Source organism: Trachypithecus francoisi, unplaced genomic scaffold, assembly GCF_009764315.1.
Source record: "Trachypithecus francoisi isolate TF-2019V2 unplaced genomic scaffold, Tfra_2.0 Lachesis_group16, whole genome shotgun sequence".
Lineage (NCBI taxonomy): Eukaryota > Metazoa > Chordata > Mammalia > Primates > Cercopithecidae > Trachypithecus > Trachypithecus francoisi.
Genome location: NW_022681461.1, coordinates 47,779,410 through 47,799,578, shown reverse-complemented (window position 1 = coordinate 47,799,578; position 20,169 = coordinate 47,779,410). Strand labels below are relative to the sequence as shown.

The 20,169-nt window shown below is 38.5% G+C and overlaps 1 protein-coding gene across 6 annotated transcripts in view; it reads right to left on the bottom strand.

The window, feature by feature from the left end:
* SH3GL2 (SH3 domain containing GRB2 like 2, endophilin A1) overlaps positions 1-20,169 on the bottom strand; it is a 243,657-nt gene that overhangs the window by 63,696 nt on the left and 159,792 nt on the right. Inside the window, exon 1 of one of the 6 annotated variants that reach the window (XM_033237417.1) lies at positions 1,809-1,929. The exons of the other annotated variants lie outside the window; for them this stretch is intronic. The gene's annotated coding sequence lies outside the window, so the exon portion shown is untranslated. Of the gene's footprint in view, positions 1-1,808; positions 1,930-20,169 lie in introns of those variants that run through there. 6 annotated transcript variants of the gene reach the window in all.

Here is a 20,169-nt window from a genome sequence, read left to right as displayed (position 1 = left end):
CCTTAATTCTTAATTCTTGATATCAGCCCTCTCACTTAACTTGTGCCCTGAGTGATGCCGACTGATGATCCCCTATTTCAGCAGTCTTCACAGATTTAGGATTTGTCTGACATCAATACCACCTACCCTGAAGCCTGTACCAACTGAGATCTTGTTTGTCAGCCAGCTTCTTGGTCTGCATTCATAAGGGTTTTTACCAAACTAGATATTGGGTGGGGGGGAGGTTAGAATTCAGTTAAGAACCTACGAGGCCAGGCACAGTGGCTTACGCCTGTAATCCTAGCATTTTGGGAGCCTGAGGCAGGAGGATCACAGGATTTCCAAGACCAGCCTGGGCAACATAGTAAGACTCTACCTCTACAAAAATAAAAATAAATTATTTGAGCATGGTAGTGTGCACCTGTGGTCCCAGATACTCTGGAGGCTGAGGTGAAAGAATTGCTTGGGCTCAGGAGGTTGAGGCCACAGTGAGCCGTGATTGTGCCACTGCACTCCAGCCTGGGTGACAGGTGAGACTCAGATTCAAAAAAAAAAAAAAAAAAAATCAACTGCCAGTGAGTGGACCAGCACATTCAGGTTTAAGTTACAGAAAGCCATGAATAGAGGGGGTCTTAAAAGTTATTAATATAATATTATCCATATCAACAAACCAATTTTTACTGTCACACTGATTTCCTCACTGTGCTCAGTGACAGCAGTTTTAGCTCACATGTCAGTCCCTTCTTGTGTCATATTTTTCAAGTACATAGTTTACTATTAAATTTGGGTTAGGAAACTCTAATCTAGTTGAACTCCCACACAATAAAGAAATATTTTCTACAGAACCTCAAATCAATTGTTGTCTCCATTCTACATGACTGTCTCACTATATTCCAAGATTCTATTTTTTGTCAAAGAGAATCATAGATCAACCCCTCATGTGACCTGTGACCTGTGATATTTAATTTCATTTAAAAAACAGACACACAAGGAAACATATAGCTGAGAGACGCCTTCATTAATAGAGAATCCTGGTAACCCTGTGTTAATCACATTTTGACCAACTCTAGAGAATAAACTATTTCCCTTATCAAAAGCACAAGGGCCTATATCGCACTTTCAATCCTATATTGTTAAATATAGAGTGATTTTAATTTCCCCTCTTGCATCCATCAACATCGTAGCACCACAGTAGCTGGATCACTCTATCAAATGAGATACTTGGATTCCACTGGCCATTAATAATTCAGAACTAGTCTTGACAACACACTGAGGTCAAGTCATCAATCCATTGGCTTTAACTATTGGGGGGTGTGTGTGTGTGTGTGTGTGTGTGTGTGTGTGTGTTCAAAAAAGAGACAGGGAGAAAGAGAGGGAAAGGAAGAAGAAGGGAGGAGTGCCTAAATGAGAATGAGAACAAGAGACAGCTTTTCTCTTCTCTATAAAAGCTGACATTTGAGCTGCTGAGAGAGACAGTTCACCGAATATAGCGAATGATGTTAGCAGTTAGACACTGATACTGGCCTGACTGGTTGGTTGATATAAAAAATTTCTTATGTAATTAGATTCCTGGGGGAAAAAGTAATATTAAAAATAACATCTATATTGTTCTCTGCGCTATTTTTCCAAGTCACAAAGGAGCTAAACATATCAAGGCCCTGAATTAAACATACTGGACTATGTAACAACTGACTCATTCCTTAGGAGTATGGCAAACATTTTTTCTTCCTTTTCTTTAAATAATGTTATTAAAACTTCCTTTTATTTTATGCATAAGGATCAAGGTGAGGAATACAGGCTCACTGATAATGAATTCTGTTTCTCCTTACCTGGTACTGCTTATGTGATGCTATTATTTTTCCAGCGAGGTGATATCTAAAATTGAGACTTTACAGTACTGAATATTATCTGATGCCACTTAGTACACTTTAACATACCTGCCATTTGAGAAACTGTTCACCTATTTAAAAGCAAAAGATATGAGAATCAAACAGAACAGTACAAGTGAACCAATATGTCCCCCTATATCATCCAAAAAAACCTAAAAACAACTCCCCTGTACCATCTAAAAACCTAAAAACATTGATGGTTCAAAACCTTTAATGGTGCCCATTCAGTACAACATTGAGACTTTGTACTTCTAATCTATTACACTTCCCATACACTCTGTATTCCAAACAAACTAAAAATCTCATTTTCCTCTTATTCTTTATGGTCTTCCTCACAAGAGGTATTCAGTAAAGATTGCGAATACTATGTAAAGATGACCTAGAGGCAGCATAAACCAAGGCAAATAAGACTGCCCACCTCATTCTGGGATGGTATTTCAAACAGCTCAAGTTTCAAAAAAGAAAATAAATAATACAATCAACTCACGCTTTAAATTAAAAGTCTTAATTTTAAGCCTGCAGTATTGGACGTCTTGTGCTACATTTTTTCCATGTATCAAATAAGAAAAATGTCAAAGACAACCACCAGCCAGAGACAGCTTAAATAAATGACTACTGTTTTCAGCCCAAAGGATGCTGTCCTGCTTTCCAATGACTCATCCTCCCCCAGTTAGCTGTCACCTCTATGCAGAAGACATTCCATCCTCTAGGGGTGGCTCTGATTCTTCCCAGCATTGTGTTTCATTTACTAAATGCTTAAGAGCCAACTACTGTGCCTACAAACTGCCATTTATAAAGGTCTCCTTGAAAATCGCATCATCAGTGAAATTCAATAGACTTAAGACCAAATTTATTCATACCTCCCACATTGCCAGTTTATTTACCTCTGAATTTCCCTGATTTTGTTCAGCCACTATTCATCATGCAAAGCCAGTTTTCCTTACCATCCACCAAATGTGCTGTTTGTTCCCTCTGCTTTGTACCTGAAAGTATTTCCCTTTTCTAATCTTCAAATTCTACCAGTTGCCAAAAACGCCCACCCAGATGACACCTTCTCCATCATCTGTGACTTCCCAACCGAACTGGAAGTTATCGGACTTCCTCTGCATTCTTAATGAGACATCATCTGTTGGATTACCTGGAATGAACTACTCCATGAGTAAAACTGCTGAGTGTATTTGCTCATCTGAACTGTAAGCTGCTAATGGAAGAGATCATATATCACAGGTTCTTTTATTTGAAAATGTCTGAGTCTTCAGTAATTAACATAGTGCTTGAAGAGCAGAGCAGAAAATATTTATCTCAATGAATTATTCTAAAACTAAAAATTGCATGTAAATTAAATAAGGACCCTTAACTATGAGTCAGCATCAGTTTGTATCTCTTAAGAGTTTAATCTCCAGTCCAAAGTACATCTTTTACTCTTTCAGCAACAGGGAAAGAGTAAGAAAATTCAACAAACCATGATGTATGACATTTTACTTACAGCCAAGGCTAAAGAAAATTCTGTCTTCATTGTAACTATTCTGCATTCATCCACTATGTGACTTTCATTACAACTGCAATTAGTATTAACGACCTAATTCTTTTCATTAATCCTGGTGCTATCTAAATACATGTATTTTAGTTTATATACATATGCACATATTTGTATATATAAACAAACACTAATGTTGGCAAGTGTGTTTTTGTGTATATACTCACATACATTTGATGGAAAATAAATATAATACTTTTCCAAAATACTTTTTTGAAAAATCACCATAATTTTAAGTATAGCACCATTTGTTTACTCATATTAAAACATAATTACTTTAATTAACATTCTATAAATTAAGTATGCATAGGTTTGAAGAGTAGAAATCAGAATTCATAAAGTATCCTGCCTAATCTGCATTATGGGGCAATCCATAAAATTATTTATTTATATGTACAAAGAAATACCAATGACAATTCAGTAAATGAGAGCCACTTTAGGCAAGGGTTTTTAAAAACTGGATTTAGAGTCAAGAGACATGAATTCCAGTCTTGGAAATGTCACCTAATAGTTGCGTGAAAAAGAAAACGCCTAACCTCTTGCTGCCTCAATTTCTTCACCTGAGCAATGAAAACCAACATCATCTAACACTGAATCTGTTTTTAGAATCAGATGAGAAAATATGTGTAAAAGCACTTTGTCAACTATCAAAGAGCATAATTTAAATAAGGGATTATTATTCCTCAATAAGCAGTCTTAAACGAAAGATGGAATTTTAAACTATTTCACACATTTAGCAAAAAAATCTAAATGTAATTTAAGTGTATTATTAAAGAACAACATTACTTAATGCACAAGCTCTTTAGAAAGACATAATAACTAGCCCTGTAGGACATTACTGTATTCTCAATATTTATAGAAAGGCATCACCTCTGATAATAAATAAAAGACCATCCTCTGATTCTGTGTGAAAGCTCTTTGTTATTCTTTGTTATTTAGTAAAGTACTAAAACATTTAAAAATACAATACAATACTTGACGATATATCAAATATTTAGAGGGAAAAAGAAGAGTGAAATTTCAGCAGTATTCTTTTGGTATCTGGCTAAATACACATAGATCTTGTTTTTCCAGATGGTGGTATCCCCATGTATAATAGACAGGGTGGATTCACTTTACGCAATGTATGTCTCACACTAGTCTTTCTCAGCTGTCATTAAGTTGGAATGCTTAAATGCCATGATGTTTTGAAAAAGGATTTCAAAAAATACATATTTATTTTTCTATCCAGAAATTTAACATTTTCTTAGAAAATGAGTAAAGGCATTTTGTCTATCTAAATTGAGATAATTTTATTTCTCACTATCAAAAAATTGTATATTTAAGAAAATTGGAAAGTTTCCTTTTATATAATATAAAAAACAGTGATGTTCCCACGAATTCAACAGGATGAAGACTGATTTTCTTTGAGTATCTAGAGCTAAAAACTTTAAAATGAGTTTGAGTGAGTTAAGTACTTGGCCTTTTTCCCAGCTTCCAGCCTATTTTGTTCCTTGCCAAACACTTTATGGAAAATGCAGAAATTGATTTGTATGATGCTGTAATTGTTTCTGGTGTGGTTCACTGCGGTTAAAAGTAATAACTTTTTCAGCCCCATTTCCCCAAGATGAAAAATTCCCATAGACTATGGGGCAAATTACTTACATCCTTCAAAAGGAGTTGGAAAAATTTATGATAAAGGGATCATGCAGAGCTTTCAGCTCCTTCCTGGAAAGATGGTTTATAACTACCCATAGTTTCATTCGCAAGGTTTCCTGTTTTTGTATTACAGAAAATTTTTTGAGTATATACAATGTGCCAAATAAAAAATAACTGGCATTTCTCTACTTTTCAACTCCCCCAAATAATTTAGTTCATCATCGGACAAGGAGCAATTTAAGAGGGCAGTTCAGCAAGCAGGGATGATATTTCCATAGTTTCCCATCCCTGGCAAAAGGAAAAAATTTTATACATTTTCATAGTCCACTGGAATAACCCATTGAAGTTACACAAAATATAAAAAGACAGTGTCTGCTAATAACAGACTCTAAGACTTGAGGTCTGATTTACGCCATGTAGTAGTTTTTTGAATTCTATTTAAAGCTAGTCATAAATCCCCTTGAGAAAAAAAAAAAAAGCAACTCACAAAGAGAAAAAAAAAGTGCTAATAATTATTTTCGGATTTCTGAGCTGGTTACTAAGTGGTCTAGAACCTAATGCTTGATGAATCAGTTGATAAGGCCAAAGCAAGTCAATCAGGATTTCTCATTTGTTAAGAGAAAGTTTCTGGCTAGCCCCTTTCTACTAACCAATTTTGTGAATTGAAACTACAAACTACCCTGGGCCTGTTTCCTCATCCACAAAATGGGGCCAGAACAGGGTGGACCTGGGTAATCAGAAGAGTTCTAAGATACATTACAACTATAAATTTCATGCTTATTTCTGTGATGGTGAATGACATGCATCAACTTCACAAGTCTACAGTATCCAGTTGTTCAACCAAACTAAAGCAATAGCTGTGAAGCTGTTTTGTGGAAATGGTTAACATCTACAATCTGTTGACTTCAAGTAAAGAAGATTATCCTTCATAATGTGGGTGAGCCTTGTCCAATCAACGGAAAAGTCCTAAGGACAAAGCTGAGTTGACTCTGAGGAAGAAGGAATTCTGCCTCAAGACTGAAGTGTCAGCTTCTGACCAAGAGTTTCCGAGCCTGCTGACTTGACCTGCAAATTTCTGACTTGTCAAACATAACCGCATGAGGAAATTCCTTGAAATAAAATTCTCTCTCTCTCTATATATATATATACACACACACATATATATATACACACACATATGTATACATGTATATATATACGCATGTATACGTATGTATGTATGTATATCCATGTATCACCGTTCTGTTTCTCTGGAGAACCCTAACTGCTACAATTTCTACCTGCTGCAGTACTATTTATAGTATAACACAGGCAGACCATATATTAGGAAAGGGAGGAAAAGAGAAAGTACTATGCAAGGTGCTTAAAAAGAAAATGCTATGACACATTTTTTTTTTCAGATTAGGGTTATTTTGGTGCAAGTTCCATTCTTTAGAAAAAAAGACACAAAAACATCTTAAGATTAAATCCACCAAATGGAATGAATATAGCAGCACCCAAATTGAATGCCTACTATATACCTGGGACTTTGCAAGCACTGAAGGTTTTAAATGCAAATAAAACAGGCACATGCTGTCTGGGAACCTGCAGTTTTGTTTGGATGACTGTATATATAAACAAATCATTTCAATACAATGGTGTACATACATTAACAAACGTACAGAGTTCCTTCATGGACAATTAGAACATAGCTGAGAGAGAAGAGTAGGCTGGGGAAAGCTTCCTGTAGGCTGGGCTGATTCTGAAAGGAATTAGTAAGCCAGATGAACAGACATGGGATCAGGAAGAAGCTTTATTACACAGAAGTTTCTACATGACAAAAAGCAAACAAGCAACAAACGTAGCATATGCACAGGAGAGTGCATATATTTCAGTGTTGCCAGAGCTCAGAGGCAACTGCTCAGGGAGAACATGCATCCAGAGTACAGCTATGAGTCAAGGAAGGAACCCTGAGCATCACCAACAATTAAAGACGAGGCAGGGAAAGAACCAAAGAAACTGACCAAAACCAAAAAACAGAAAGTAAAGGGAGAATCAGGAAAGAACAAGGTCACAACATTCAAAGAAGTTTCCCTAATGAGTATAAGCAAGCCCAGAGGATGGGCAAGGAGGTAGCAGTAGGGTGCGGCTGAAACAATCATTTCAGAATCATTAGAATAACAGAGTCTGATAGCTTCCGGCAGTGCAAACTGTGTATATGTGATGTAGGTTAATACAATGGGCTAAGAGACAAAATAAGCATGATCCAAAAGACACTAGGAATCAGATAATAGGAACTACATCCTCATATTGTTTTTCTCAGATAAATTTTATTTGTTCATTTGTTTTTTAAAATTGTTTTAAACTATACTTTAAGTTCTGGGATACATGTGCAGAACGTGTAGGTTTGTTACATAGGCATATACGTGCCATGGTGGTTTGCTGCACCCATCAACCCATCATCTACATTAGGTATTTCTCCTAATGCTATCCCTCTCCTAACCCCCAATCCCTCGACAGACCCTGGTGTGTGACGTTCCCCTCTCTGTGTCCGTGTGTTCTCAAAGTTCAACTCCCACTTATGAGTGAGAACATGTGGTGTTTTGTTTTCTGTTCCTGTGTGAGTTTGGTGAGATTGATGGTTTCCAGCTTCATCCATGTCCCTGCAAAGGACATGAACTCATCCTTTTTTATGGCTGCATAGTATTCCATGGTATATATGTGCCACATTTTCTTTATCCAATCTATCATTGATGGGCATTTGGGTTGGTTCCAAGTCTTTGCTATGGTGAACAATGCTGCTCTGTTCACATCCTCATGTTTTTGTGTACAATATTGCCCTCTTCCATCTCACTTTCTGCCTATAGAAATATCATTTGGAACCACAGGAAATGCTCATGAAAAGTACAGTAATTGATGGCTGCAGGGCTCTAAGACTTGGACAGTTTTTTCCCCATCCATTCAAGGTAGGCATTTCAGCTTTGCAGAAAGCCAACATCAGGGACAAACTGCAAGCTGATGGATATGTGAATATATCTGAGAGACTTCCTACATGTATTTCACACCTCAGTATAGTCAGTTCTCCATATAGCATTTTATGTCACCAAATGTGGCAGTGAAGCTCTATCCTTAGATAAATGTTCTTCCTTCCTAAGCCAAAGGAAGCTACTGGCACCATGCTCATAGATGCAATAATAAATCATAAGCTTTACCTTAGCTAACAATAAGAAAGAGATATAAAGAGACTGCAGAGGTAGTCATGAAAGTGGATGGACTACCGGGGGCATGCAAGAAGAGACCTCAGACAGAAAAGTCCTGTTTACTGAGAAATTAGGATCAAAAATATAACCACACAAAACTTAGAAAGAAGGATTCCTGTCTGACATATGAAATTTGAAAATTAATATCTATAGAAATTCTATGATCTAAATCAAAAAAATGTAAAAAGCCTCCTAGTGACAGGGCAGACATACATATCCATCCATACATACATACATAAACACATTTCATTTATAATCTTGGGCTGAATGTCCTGAATGCTAAGCAGCTCATCACTGCCTAAGAAGGCTATGCACTGACAGATGCTCCACTTTGCTTCCACCCCAAGCCGTGAGGTCTGCTGCCTGCACTGCAGCTGACTCCCTGCTGATAAACAATACAGGCTTATGCTGAATCAGACAAAAAATTGTGGAGGCTCCCCTACCACACAAATTCCTGGCTTGTTTTCTTCGCACAGTCTCAGGTATCAGAACTGTACTTGTCCTCTGCCCCTACAGGGTATAAGTATGTAACAGGAAAGGCTGCTGCAACAGATGAAACATATATGCAGAGTGATGTCACTGAACCCCACACCACCTACCTGCTAACTTAAGCTCTTCCTTCCCATTATGCTTTCCATGTGTGGACAGAGCTGCCAGCCTTATCTTTCCATTTCCTACTGCCTCAGTCAACTCTGTGCCAATAGAGTTGTCCCTCATTGTATGCAGGGGATTGGTTCTGGAACCTAGAATCCCTGTGCCTACCAAAATCTTACATACTCAAGTCCCTCAGCTGGCCCTGTAGAACCCACATATACAAAAAGTTGGTCCTCTGCACAAGCAGGGCTCACATCCCATGAATATTCTATATTCCACCCATGTTTGGTTGAAAAAAAAAATCCGTGTATAAGCGGACCCCACAGTTCAAATCAGTATTGTTCAAGGGTCAACTGTAGTTATATGTCATACTCTTACATAAATACAAATCTCATACATGCACACACACAAATATATAGGGAGCGTTTTATAAATAACAGACATTTCTGGATTTTCTATAGATTTTGCGTGCTTATACTCCTACACTAAACTGAAGACAGGTGCTAAGTACTATTGCAGGATTCCAACCCGGCACTAATGGCTTCCTTTTCTTTCAAGTTTCTGCCTAGTGCTTTTCAAGCCATGTGGAAGACTTGCTCTTGAATAAGTTGACTGTTTGCAGAGCTCTGACGAAAATACGTCAAAAAACAAAATAAAGAAAGGACACAGGAAACATAGTCTCCTTTTAACTCTGCTTAGGCTTAGCAATGTGCTAATGTCAACATCTGCCAGTGAGTGGTAGGTAGCAAATATCAGGATTCTAGGAGGCTGTCCTTTTAGTTGGTCAAGTGAGATCTGAGAGGAAGACACAGAGGAATATTTAGAAAGAAAAGACTTAAGAGACTGGGTACCCCTTCTCATGATGTGGCGAAAGTGAAGTAGAATATGTACCAGGAAGGGAGCCCGAAGGCAGCACTTTTGAAGTCACTTGTCCTTTAGCTCTGGAATGTAGGGGAAAGAAGATATAATGCATTACTTTGCTTTTTTTTTTTTTTTTTGAGACGGAGTCTCGCTCTGTCTCCTGGGCTGGAGTGCAGTGGCCGGATCTCAGCTCACTGCAAGCTCCGCCTCCCGGGTTTACGCCATTCTCCTGCCTCCGCCTCCCGAGTAGCTGGGACTACAGGCGCCCGTCACCTCGCCCAGCTAGTTTTTTTTTTTTTTTTTTTTTTTTTGTATTTTTTAGTAGAGACGGGGTTTCACCATGTTAGCCAGGATGGTCTCGATCTCCTGACCTCGTGATCCGCCCGTCTCAGCCTCCCAAAGTGCTGGGATTACAGGCTTGAGCCACCGCGCCCGGCAATGCATTACTTTGTAAAGATATAATTTATATCCCATAAAAGGTTCATCCACTTAAAGTATACAACCCAGTGATTTTTAGTGTATTTACAGAGTTATGTAATCATCACCATACTCTAATATTAGACCGCTTTCATCATATCAAAAAGAATTTTTTTACAGCGTTCACTGCCCAGGCTCCTTTTCCCAACTCCACCCCACCCTTGGTAACCACACATATACTTCTGTCTCTACGGATTTACCTACTATGGACGTTTTATATAAACGAAATAATATAATTATGTGGTGTTTTGTCTCTGGCTTGTTTCACATAGCATAATGTTTTGAAGGTTCCTCCTGTTGTGACATATATCACTGCTTCATTCCTTTCATGGCTGAATAATATTTCATTGTATAGATAATCCATATTTTGTTTATTCATTCAACTGTTGATGGACATTGTGTGCTACTTACTAGGTTGATAACTGTGGGCAAACTGTCTTATCTCTTAACTTTTCTAATATGTGGATAACTAAAAGCTACCTCATAGGGCAGTTATACATGAAGTTATGTGAAGATTGTACAATATAATTAAGTACTCAATTATTGTAATTGTAAAGGACTTCACCAATGCAAGAGATTAGTGTCAATCTATGAGCACCAATATATGTCCTGTTACCTAAGAACAAGGTGACATCATATGAAAACTCATGGATATGGTAACTGTAAACTTCCAAAATGCTTCTGCCTCAGACAAACATGTGGCTGAGGAAGGAAGCACAGATACTTTCCAAAAATCCAGGTAAATTAAAAGGCTGAGGGCAATTAGTCTAAATGGCGTCATTCCAGATGATCTTGAAAAGCAAAATAATGTGCCTGTGGGCACCTGTTATGGAGTGATGAACTTGAGATTTACATTTCAAAATGCAATTCTCTACTGAGAGTGCACTTTCTAGAAGGGACCTATATTAAGTGTTCTTATCAAATCAACTCAGGTTACAAGAATTCTTTAGTACACTGGTCCACTGAGCTGGCAAGCAGAGGTTAAGGGAATGTGAGAGGGAAATAAACACATTCACTAGCCTATGCAGTCTAGTTTTGTTTTGTTTTGGCAAAACGAAGAATTACACTTTTGATATGGGGTGAGGGTTGTAGGAAAGAGGAGGTCTGACCACCCATCAAAAAAGAATCACTGCAGAAGTAAACTTACGATTTGATGGGAAGATATCATCCCACGGGTACATACTTGTGCTGAAGAGTGGGGAAGGCAGCAGCAGTAAGAACTGCTGAGGACATGGGGAGTGAAGTGACCAGGTGTGCTATGTTCAGACAGCCAGGTGTTACAGAGAGAGGACTGAAACCCAGGTCCCCTGATTCCAAACCCAATGAAACTTGTTCCCAGGAAAGGATCTATTTAGGATGGCTATAATCAATATGCAACTTCAGTGTGCAAGAACTTTTAAATTTTTAACAATTTGCTTCTTATATCTGTTTATATTGTTAAAAGCTGTTGGTAAACATTTTCTTGGAAATGAACAAGAATTGATTAAAATCAATTACGCTTTACTGTCTTTCAATAATAAATCCATAATCTCCTTCCTTTGCCTATAGGCCTATTGAATCATATTATCACTAGGCCAATCATACTCTTCCCCATGAAGACTTCCAAACCCCTTTGTGCTCCCATGGCCCCTGTTAGACAGTATTGTTAGATAGTATTTTAAAGTATCGTTGTTTATATGAATGCCTCACAAATTTTTTGAGTTCCTGCAAGGCAGTGATTCTGATCTTGTTCATCCCTCTTTCCCAGTGCCTAGTGCAGGCCTGATACATGCTCCAGAATATATTAACAGACAAGGAGGCAGTAGAACAGTATACCAACCTCTATACTAATTTGATCTGCTTATTCTTCCTTTAACTTCCAATTTCTAATTAATTCTCTTTGATATCATTCCCCTGAACCATCACTGTATTTGTCTTTTTCTCTTTCCCACCAAATATGCCTCTTGCAGTGGCAAACCTTGAGGGCAAAAGTCAGTTCCAGGAAAAAGAGTAACTAACAACAACTCCAGTCACAATCTCCCAACAGCACTACCTTAACAGGTTATGTTTTAAAGGGTAATATTAATGTGCTGGTATGATTGTTGTTGAGAATATGATGAAGTCTGAGAAAAGAGTGAAAGTGAGTTGGCCTACTCAACGCTCATGTCATTTAAAACAGTCACGATCAGACATAACATGACAGTCAGATGTGTTGCCTTTTTTATATGCTTGTTTCCCTTCCACAGTATCTCCTCCTCTGCCATCACAAGTCAGAACCTGACTACCTTCTAATTTCTGCCACTTGTTCATTTAAAAATAGTCACTGAATGTCTTTTGTATGTCAGGCACTGAGGATACTGTGAGGAGGATGTGCAAAGGCCCAGGGGTAAATAGGGAAAGCATGGCTCCTCCAAGAGACCAGCACCAATGAAAATCAGAGAGGGAGGGAGTGAGCACTTGAGATGAAGCTGAAGACACTGGCAAAACCCTGAACCTGCAAGCCCCTTTGGACGAAACAAAGGCTTCCATCCTAACAGCAATGAGGGAGTCTATTAAGTCAGCTTGGGCTGTCATAACAAAATACCAGAGACCGGGTAGCTTAAACAACAGCAACTTACTTTCTTGTGATTCTAGAACTAGAAGCCCAAGATAAGGGTGCCAACATGGTTGGTTTTTGGTGAAGGCTCAATTCCTGGCTTGCATGTGGCTGCCTTCGCCTTCTCACTGTGTCCTCATATAAACCTTCCTCTGTGGTTGTGTGGAGAGAGAAAGATGCTCTCTCTTTCTCTCTCTCTCTGTCTCTCTCTTTCTCTCTCTCTCTCTCTCTCCCCTGCCTCCCCCTGCCTCCCTCCCTCTTCCTCTTCTTATAAGGGCATGAATTCCATCAGCAGTGTCCTACCCTCATGAACTCATATAACCTTAAATACCTCCCAAGGGCCCCATCTCCAAATACCATCACATTAGGCGTTAGGGCTTCAACATATATTTGGGGGAACACAAACATTCAGTCCATAGCAGGGAGAAACAAAAGATTTATAATTTTAAAACATCACTCTAGATATACTTAGTGCAAAGCCACTCAGCCAAATAACAGCTTGGCATAACCAAAGGACACTGCTTTAGGAAAAGGTATTATTCCTACCATAAGGGCTATACAACGTTTTGCTTTCATCTGCAGAACCAGAGTCGTGACTGTCGCAAGGCTGGCATGCACAATAACATATGGCTTTCTCTGAAAGTTTTGCATGCCTCAAGTCCCAAATCTGCTAATAAAAACATCCTGTTCTCTAAGTAAGCTTAAGTGTGCACTTACTTAAAAAATTGTTTCTGTCCTTTTGTTTTGGTTCCTCTCCTTACACAGTATATTAAAATCTTCAGTGAGATTTAATTTTCTGAAGTCTAAGAGAAATTTTCCCAATGAATTATAGTTTCCTGAAAATTTTGCCACTTTGTTGAATTACCATCCATTCATGTCATATTTAGAGCAACTTAGAGCATGTTTGACCTGTCATTTAAAATTCAGGAGAGTATCTTCAACAGATGCAGAAAATGCCTTTGATAAAATTCAACACCCCTTCACGCTAAAACACTTAATAAACCAGGTATTCATTGAATGTATCTCAAAATAGATACATTGCTATTTATGACAAACCCACAGCCAATATCATACTGAATGGGCAAAAAGCTGGAACCATTCACTTTGAAAACCAGCACAAGATAAGGATGCCCTCTCTCACCACTCCTATTCAACACAGTATTGGAAGTGCTGGCCAGGACAATCAGGCAAGAGAAAGAAATAAAGCGTATTCCAACAGAAAGAGAGGAAATCAAACTGTTTCTGTCTGTAGATGACATGACTGGATATTTAGAAAACCCCATCATCTCAGCCCAAAAACTCCTTAAGCTGATAAGCAACTTCAGCAGTCTCAGGATTAAAAAAAATCAATGCGCAAAAAATCAAAAACATTCCCATACACTAATAATAGACAGAGAGCCCAATTATGAGTAAACTCCTATTCACAATTGCTACAAAGAGAATAAAAAACCTAGGAATACAACTCACAAGCGATGTGAAGGACCTCTTCAAGGAGAACTATAAGTCACTGCTCAAGGAAATAAGAGAGGACACAAACAAATGGAAAAACATTCCATGCTCATGGATAGGAAGAATCAACATCGTGAAAATGGCCATGCTGCCCAAAGTAATTTATAGATTCAGTGCTATTACCATCAAGCTACCACTGACTTTCTTCACAGAATTAGAAAAAACTACTTCAAATTTCATACAGAACCAAAAAAGAGCCCGTATAGCCAAGACAATCCTAAGCAAAAACAACAAAGCTGGAGGCATCACACTACCTGACTTCAAACTATACTACAAGGCTACAGTAACCAAAACAGCATGGTACTCATACCAAAACAGATATATAGACCAATGAACAGAACACAGACCTCAGAAATAACACCACACATCTACAACCATCTGATCTTTGTCAAACCTGACAAAAATAAGCAATGGGGAAAGGATTCTCTATTTAATCAATGGTGTTGGGAAAACTGGCTAGCCATGTGCAGAAAACTGAAACTGGACACCTTCCTTACACCTTATACAAAAATTAACTCAAGATGGATTAAAGATTTAAACATCAGACCTAAAACCATAAAAACCCTAGAAGAAAACTTAAGGCAATACCATTCAGGACACAGGCATGGGCAAAGACTTCATGACTAAAACACCAAAAGCAATGGCAACAAAAGCCAAAATTGACAAATGGGATGTAATTAAACTAAAGAGCTTCTGCACAGCAAAAGAAACTATCATCAGAGTGAACAGGCAACCTACAGAATGGGGGAAAATTTTTGCAATCTATCCATCTGACAAAGGGCTAATATCCAGGATCTTTACAAGGAACTTAAACAAATCTACAAGAAAAATCAAACAACCCCATCAAAAAGTGGGCAAAGGATTTAAACAGACACTTTTCAAAAGACGACATTTATGCAGCCAACAAACATATGAAAAAAAGCTCATCATCACTGGCCATCAGAGAAATACAAATCAAAACCACAGTGAGATACCATCTCATGCCAGTTACAATGATGATCATTAAAAAGTCAGGAAACAACAGATGCTGGAGAGGATATGGAGAAACAAGAATGCTTTTACACTGTTGGTGGGAGTGTAAATTTATCACTGTGGAAGACAGTGTGGCAATTCCCCAAGGAGCTAGAAGTAAAAATACTATTTGACCCAGCAATCCCATTACTGAGTATATACCAAAAGGATTACAGATCATTCTACTATAAAGATACATGCACACGTATGTTTATTGCAGCACTATTCACAGTAACAAAGACTTGGAACCAACCCAAATGCCCATCAATGACAGACTGGATAAAGAAAATGCGGCACATATGCACCATGGAATATTATGCAGCCATAAAAAATAATGAGTTCATGTCCTTTGCAGGGACATGGATGAGGATGGAAACCATCCTTCTCAGCAAACTAAAACTAGAACAGAAAACCAAACACTGCATGTTCTCACTAATAAGTGGGAGTTGAACAGTGAGAACATATGGGCACAGGGAGGGGAATATCACACACTGGGGCTTGTCGGGGGTGGGGGCCAAGGGGAGGGATAGCATTAGGAGAAATATCTAATGTAGATGACAGGTTGATGGTGCAGCAGACCACAATGGCACATGTATACCTATGTAACAAATCTGCACGTTCTGCACATGTATCCCAGAACTTATAGTATAATAAAAATAAATACATACATAAACAATTTAAAAAATTAATTAAAAAAAGAATTCAGAAGAGTATCTTTAAGTAGAAGGTTTTAGATACCACTACCATTCTGCTGGAAGAATAAGTTATATTATGAAGCACAAAATAATGGAGGAAAAGCCACTTTTGATTTAATTGCTGTGGTACATCATCTTTTCTATTAGTTGAATATATACACCCATTCTTTATTCTCATAGTGAATCCATTTTCCTCAGGATATGAGGAACGTGCCAAGGTAGAAACCAGATTTTAAGAACCACAAGAGTGAGGTTCCTGAAGAATGAAAATTCAAGGAGGAAGACTAGTTTCACACAGAAATCTGGTACATTATTTCAAACTCAAAAATGTAAATACCAAGCTTTTAAAAAGCAAACATTTTGCCATATTTATTACAGATATTTTCAAATAAAGAAATAACATGTAACAAATACAATGAAAGCCCCTTTTATGCTCCCTGTCTTCCCTGGGATAACCATTCTCCTTCCCAATGGCAGTTTTATTCTTTTACTGCCCACATGTCTGTCTTAGTCTGGAGTCCTCCAAAGCAGAACCTGGAATGAGGATGAAGGGACAGCAGATTATCTGGGTGATGGTTCCAGAGGGAAGGAGCCAGAAGAGAGGGGCAGGGCAGAGAAAGGCAAGGTCAGTAAAGGGCATGTTCTGGAGCCGGTCACTAAGTTAGGCAAAACGACTGAACTGTGCTGGGTCCCTGTGAGGGAGCAAGAAGAACATGCCTCAGCACAGTTCCTTGGATGAAGAGGAAGATAGGGAAATCATCATCCACTGATTCACATTCTCAGTGGTTGTGGCTGCCTCCAGTGTGTTAATCCCTATGGTTCAGGCTGCCCCCAGGAAGAGCTGAAGTTCCAAGGCACAGGAATAACTCCTGAGGCAGGAAAGTCAGAGGTGGCCTTCAGGGAGCTATCCACCAAGCTTGGGCTGGAGGGCATGGCCCTGGGCACACAGATCATCTGTACTGCAGAAACCGGCAAACTTTTTTAGTAAAGGAGCAAATAGAAATATTTTAAAACTTGAGGGTCAGGTGGAGTCTATGTAACATGTTTTGGTTGTTTTTATACTTTTGAAATGTAAACATCATTCTTAGCTTGTGAGCTGTTCAAAAACAGCCCATGGGTCACATTCAGCCTACATACTTTAGATAGCTGACACCTGTGCTATGGCATCCATAAACAACAAAAACTTATTTGCTGTTTTTTAATTTACATAAACAGTATATAATATTATACAGTATACAACCTCCTGTAACTTGTTACCCATCAAACTTATATATGTTGCTCTCCGTAGAGATAGACTATTCATCTTAACTGCTGCATCGTGTTCCACTGTAAGACTGTATTAACATTTACTTCTCCATTTCCCCACTGATGTATATTAGGGTTGTTTTATGATTTTCACTATTACAAAAAGTGCCGCAACAAGCACCTCTCTATGAATGTCTCCTGCTGCTCATGAGTGAGAATCTTCCCTGGAATCTATACCTTGTAGTATAATTACTGTGTCTAGTGTGTGACTATATAATCTTCAACCTATTTTGCTACTGCTTCATTCCTCCCCAAAGGAATTTCACCAATTTATAGTTCTACCTGCAGTTTACCAAAATTTCTGTTTCTCCACATCTTCCCCAATATGTCAGACTTTTTAATTTTTGCAAATCTGATGATCATAACTTTACGTTACATCATTGTTTTAAATGTCATATTCCTGACAGGTGGAATATCTTTAATGCTAACCAATCTTCTCTGCTTCCTATTTTATAGCCTGCCTAGGCATATCACGCATCCACTTTTTGTTGTTGCTGCTACTGTTGTGTGTTCTGCTATTGGGTTGTCTCTTCTTATTCATATGTTGTGTAGTAGTTCTTCATAACCTTTCTATTTTTAAACGTTCTAGCTCACTATGATTATACTGGGTCAGCAGAGTCAAAACCTACTTCCACAGCCAGCAAAGCCCCATATTGCCCAAAGTCCACACTGTTTGCATCAGTCCTTTTGAATAAAAATCAAAACACCACTGGAAAAATGTGGTATCTATTCATTCATTCAGACATTTACTGAGTACTTCTATGAAGTAGCATTCATAATACTGGAGACAGGGAACACAAAGATATAAGAGGTCACAGCCTGATGAACACATTCAATGACAATGAAGGATTAGCCCATCAGATAAGCTAAATGTCACTCCGCTGGAGAAAAGCCTTAACAAACCACGCTAAGAAGGGGAGCCTTCTGGAACAGCAGTGTGAGATTAGCAGATCCTCTCTTGGTACAACCATCACTTATTCAACTGGTGAAAATTACTTAAAACAAACTAAAGAAACATTTAAATTTCTGGAAATTTTCCTAAGGGCATACAGCAAGTGGAGAAACATCTCTTCAAGAAAACACACTAAATCTTTGTAAGAATGGCAAGAATCTGTGGCACTGGAGCAAGTCCCACACCCTCCCTACACCCCTATTGCCAGCTCTGTGATGGAAGCTTTGCTATGGGAAGATATGGCCAAGAACACAGGGGTTCCCACTCTCCCCAGCTCCTAGTCTAGGGCTAGAGTTTCACCTGAAAGGGGCAGGCTGCCAATGCCTCTCGCTGCCTATTCAATCCCCAACCATGCGTTGTGGAAGCACAATTCTTGGCAGGTGCTGGAATCACACTCATCCCTACGGGCTCAGAAGGCTACGCACATGCCCTGGAATGCACATCTCTTTTATTTCTACTCAGGAGTAAATCGAGTGGAATGTGGAACAGATTTGAAAAAAATGTCCCAAGTCGTACACAGATCCATCAGCAAAATGCAAAAGGCTTACTAACTTGAGGGGCTTAAGCATAACCTTTGACCAAATACTTGCTGAATGTTAAGCTCCTCTATCCCAGGGGTGACTCCTAGGAAGGGAGTTAAAATAAAATCAAATCTCATTCACCCATCATGGTCTGGAAGACTGTATGGATGTCCATGCTGCACCCTCTCAGGAGAGAATGAAGAAAGAACCACTTATCTACTACAGCCTGGTGGAACTCAGGACAAAAGTATAAATTCCCTGAACTGTGAAAGCCACACATACATCCAACTGGGTAAGCCAGCTTAAGCACAAACATTGATTAACATATGATTTAGGCAGACCCAGGGGTGACCCCTAGGAACCCACACTAACAGATAAACACAAAGAAAAACATTTGAGCAGAAACATCAGGGGCCACATAGAGTGAGAAAAATATTCTTCAAATAATTAGTACAGCCAAGTCACTAAACAAATCAACAAATGAGCAAACAACAACTTCAAGAAACTTTCCCCAGAAGAGGGAGAGGATCAATAGCCATAGTTACCATAGTATCTAAAATGTACAGGTTTCAACAAGGAATTATGAGACATTCAAACACATGCATACACACACATGTGCACGCACCCACACATCCACACACACACACCCAGGAAAACATGAAACATACACGATGGGAAGGTGGGGTGCAAAACAGGCAACAGACAGCTCCTTTTCAGGGCCCAGATGTTGGAATTAGCAGATATGGCTTGGCAGTAGTCATTATAAATACGTCCAAAGAACTAAGGGAAAACCATGCCTACGGAAGTAAAGTAAGGCATGATGACAAAGTCTGATCAAATAGAGGATATAAAGAAACAGACAAATTATTTTTTAAAAGAGCCAAATGGGACTCTTGAAGAGTATAAAAATTTCCATGAAAAATTCACAAGAAGGGCTAAGCACTTCATTTGCATGGGCAAAAGAATGAATCAGCAAACCTGATGAAGGCAGGCATGATGATATATGAAGGCAGATGACATGATCTGAAGAACAGAGAGGGAATAAAGAAGAAAAAGTAAACAGGGCTTCAGAAATGGTGGATAGCGGTTAGCAAACCAACACATAATCAAAATACAAGAAGGAGATGAGAGACAGAAAGGAGTAGAAAGAATATTCAAAGAAATCATGTTAAAAACTTTCCAAACTGATGATAAATGCTAATCTACACTTCAAAGAAGCTCAATGAACTACAAGTAGGAAAAACTCAAAGAGAACCACACCAGGCACTTCAAAATGTTGAAAAATAAACTCTTGAAATCAATAAGAGAAAAATTATGAATTTCATTATGTAATGATGGCATCACAATAAGATGAACAGATGACTCCTTATCTGTAACAATGGAGGCC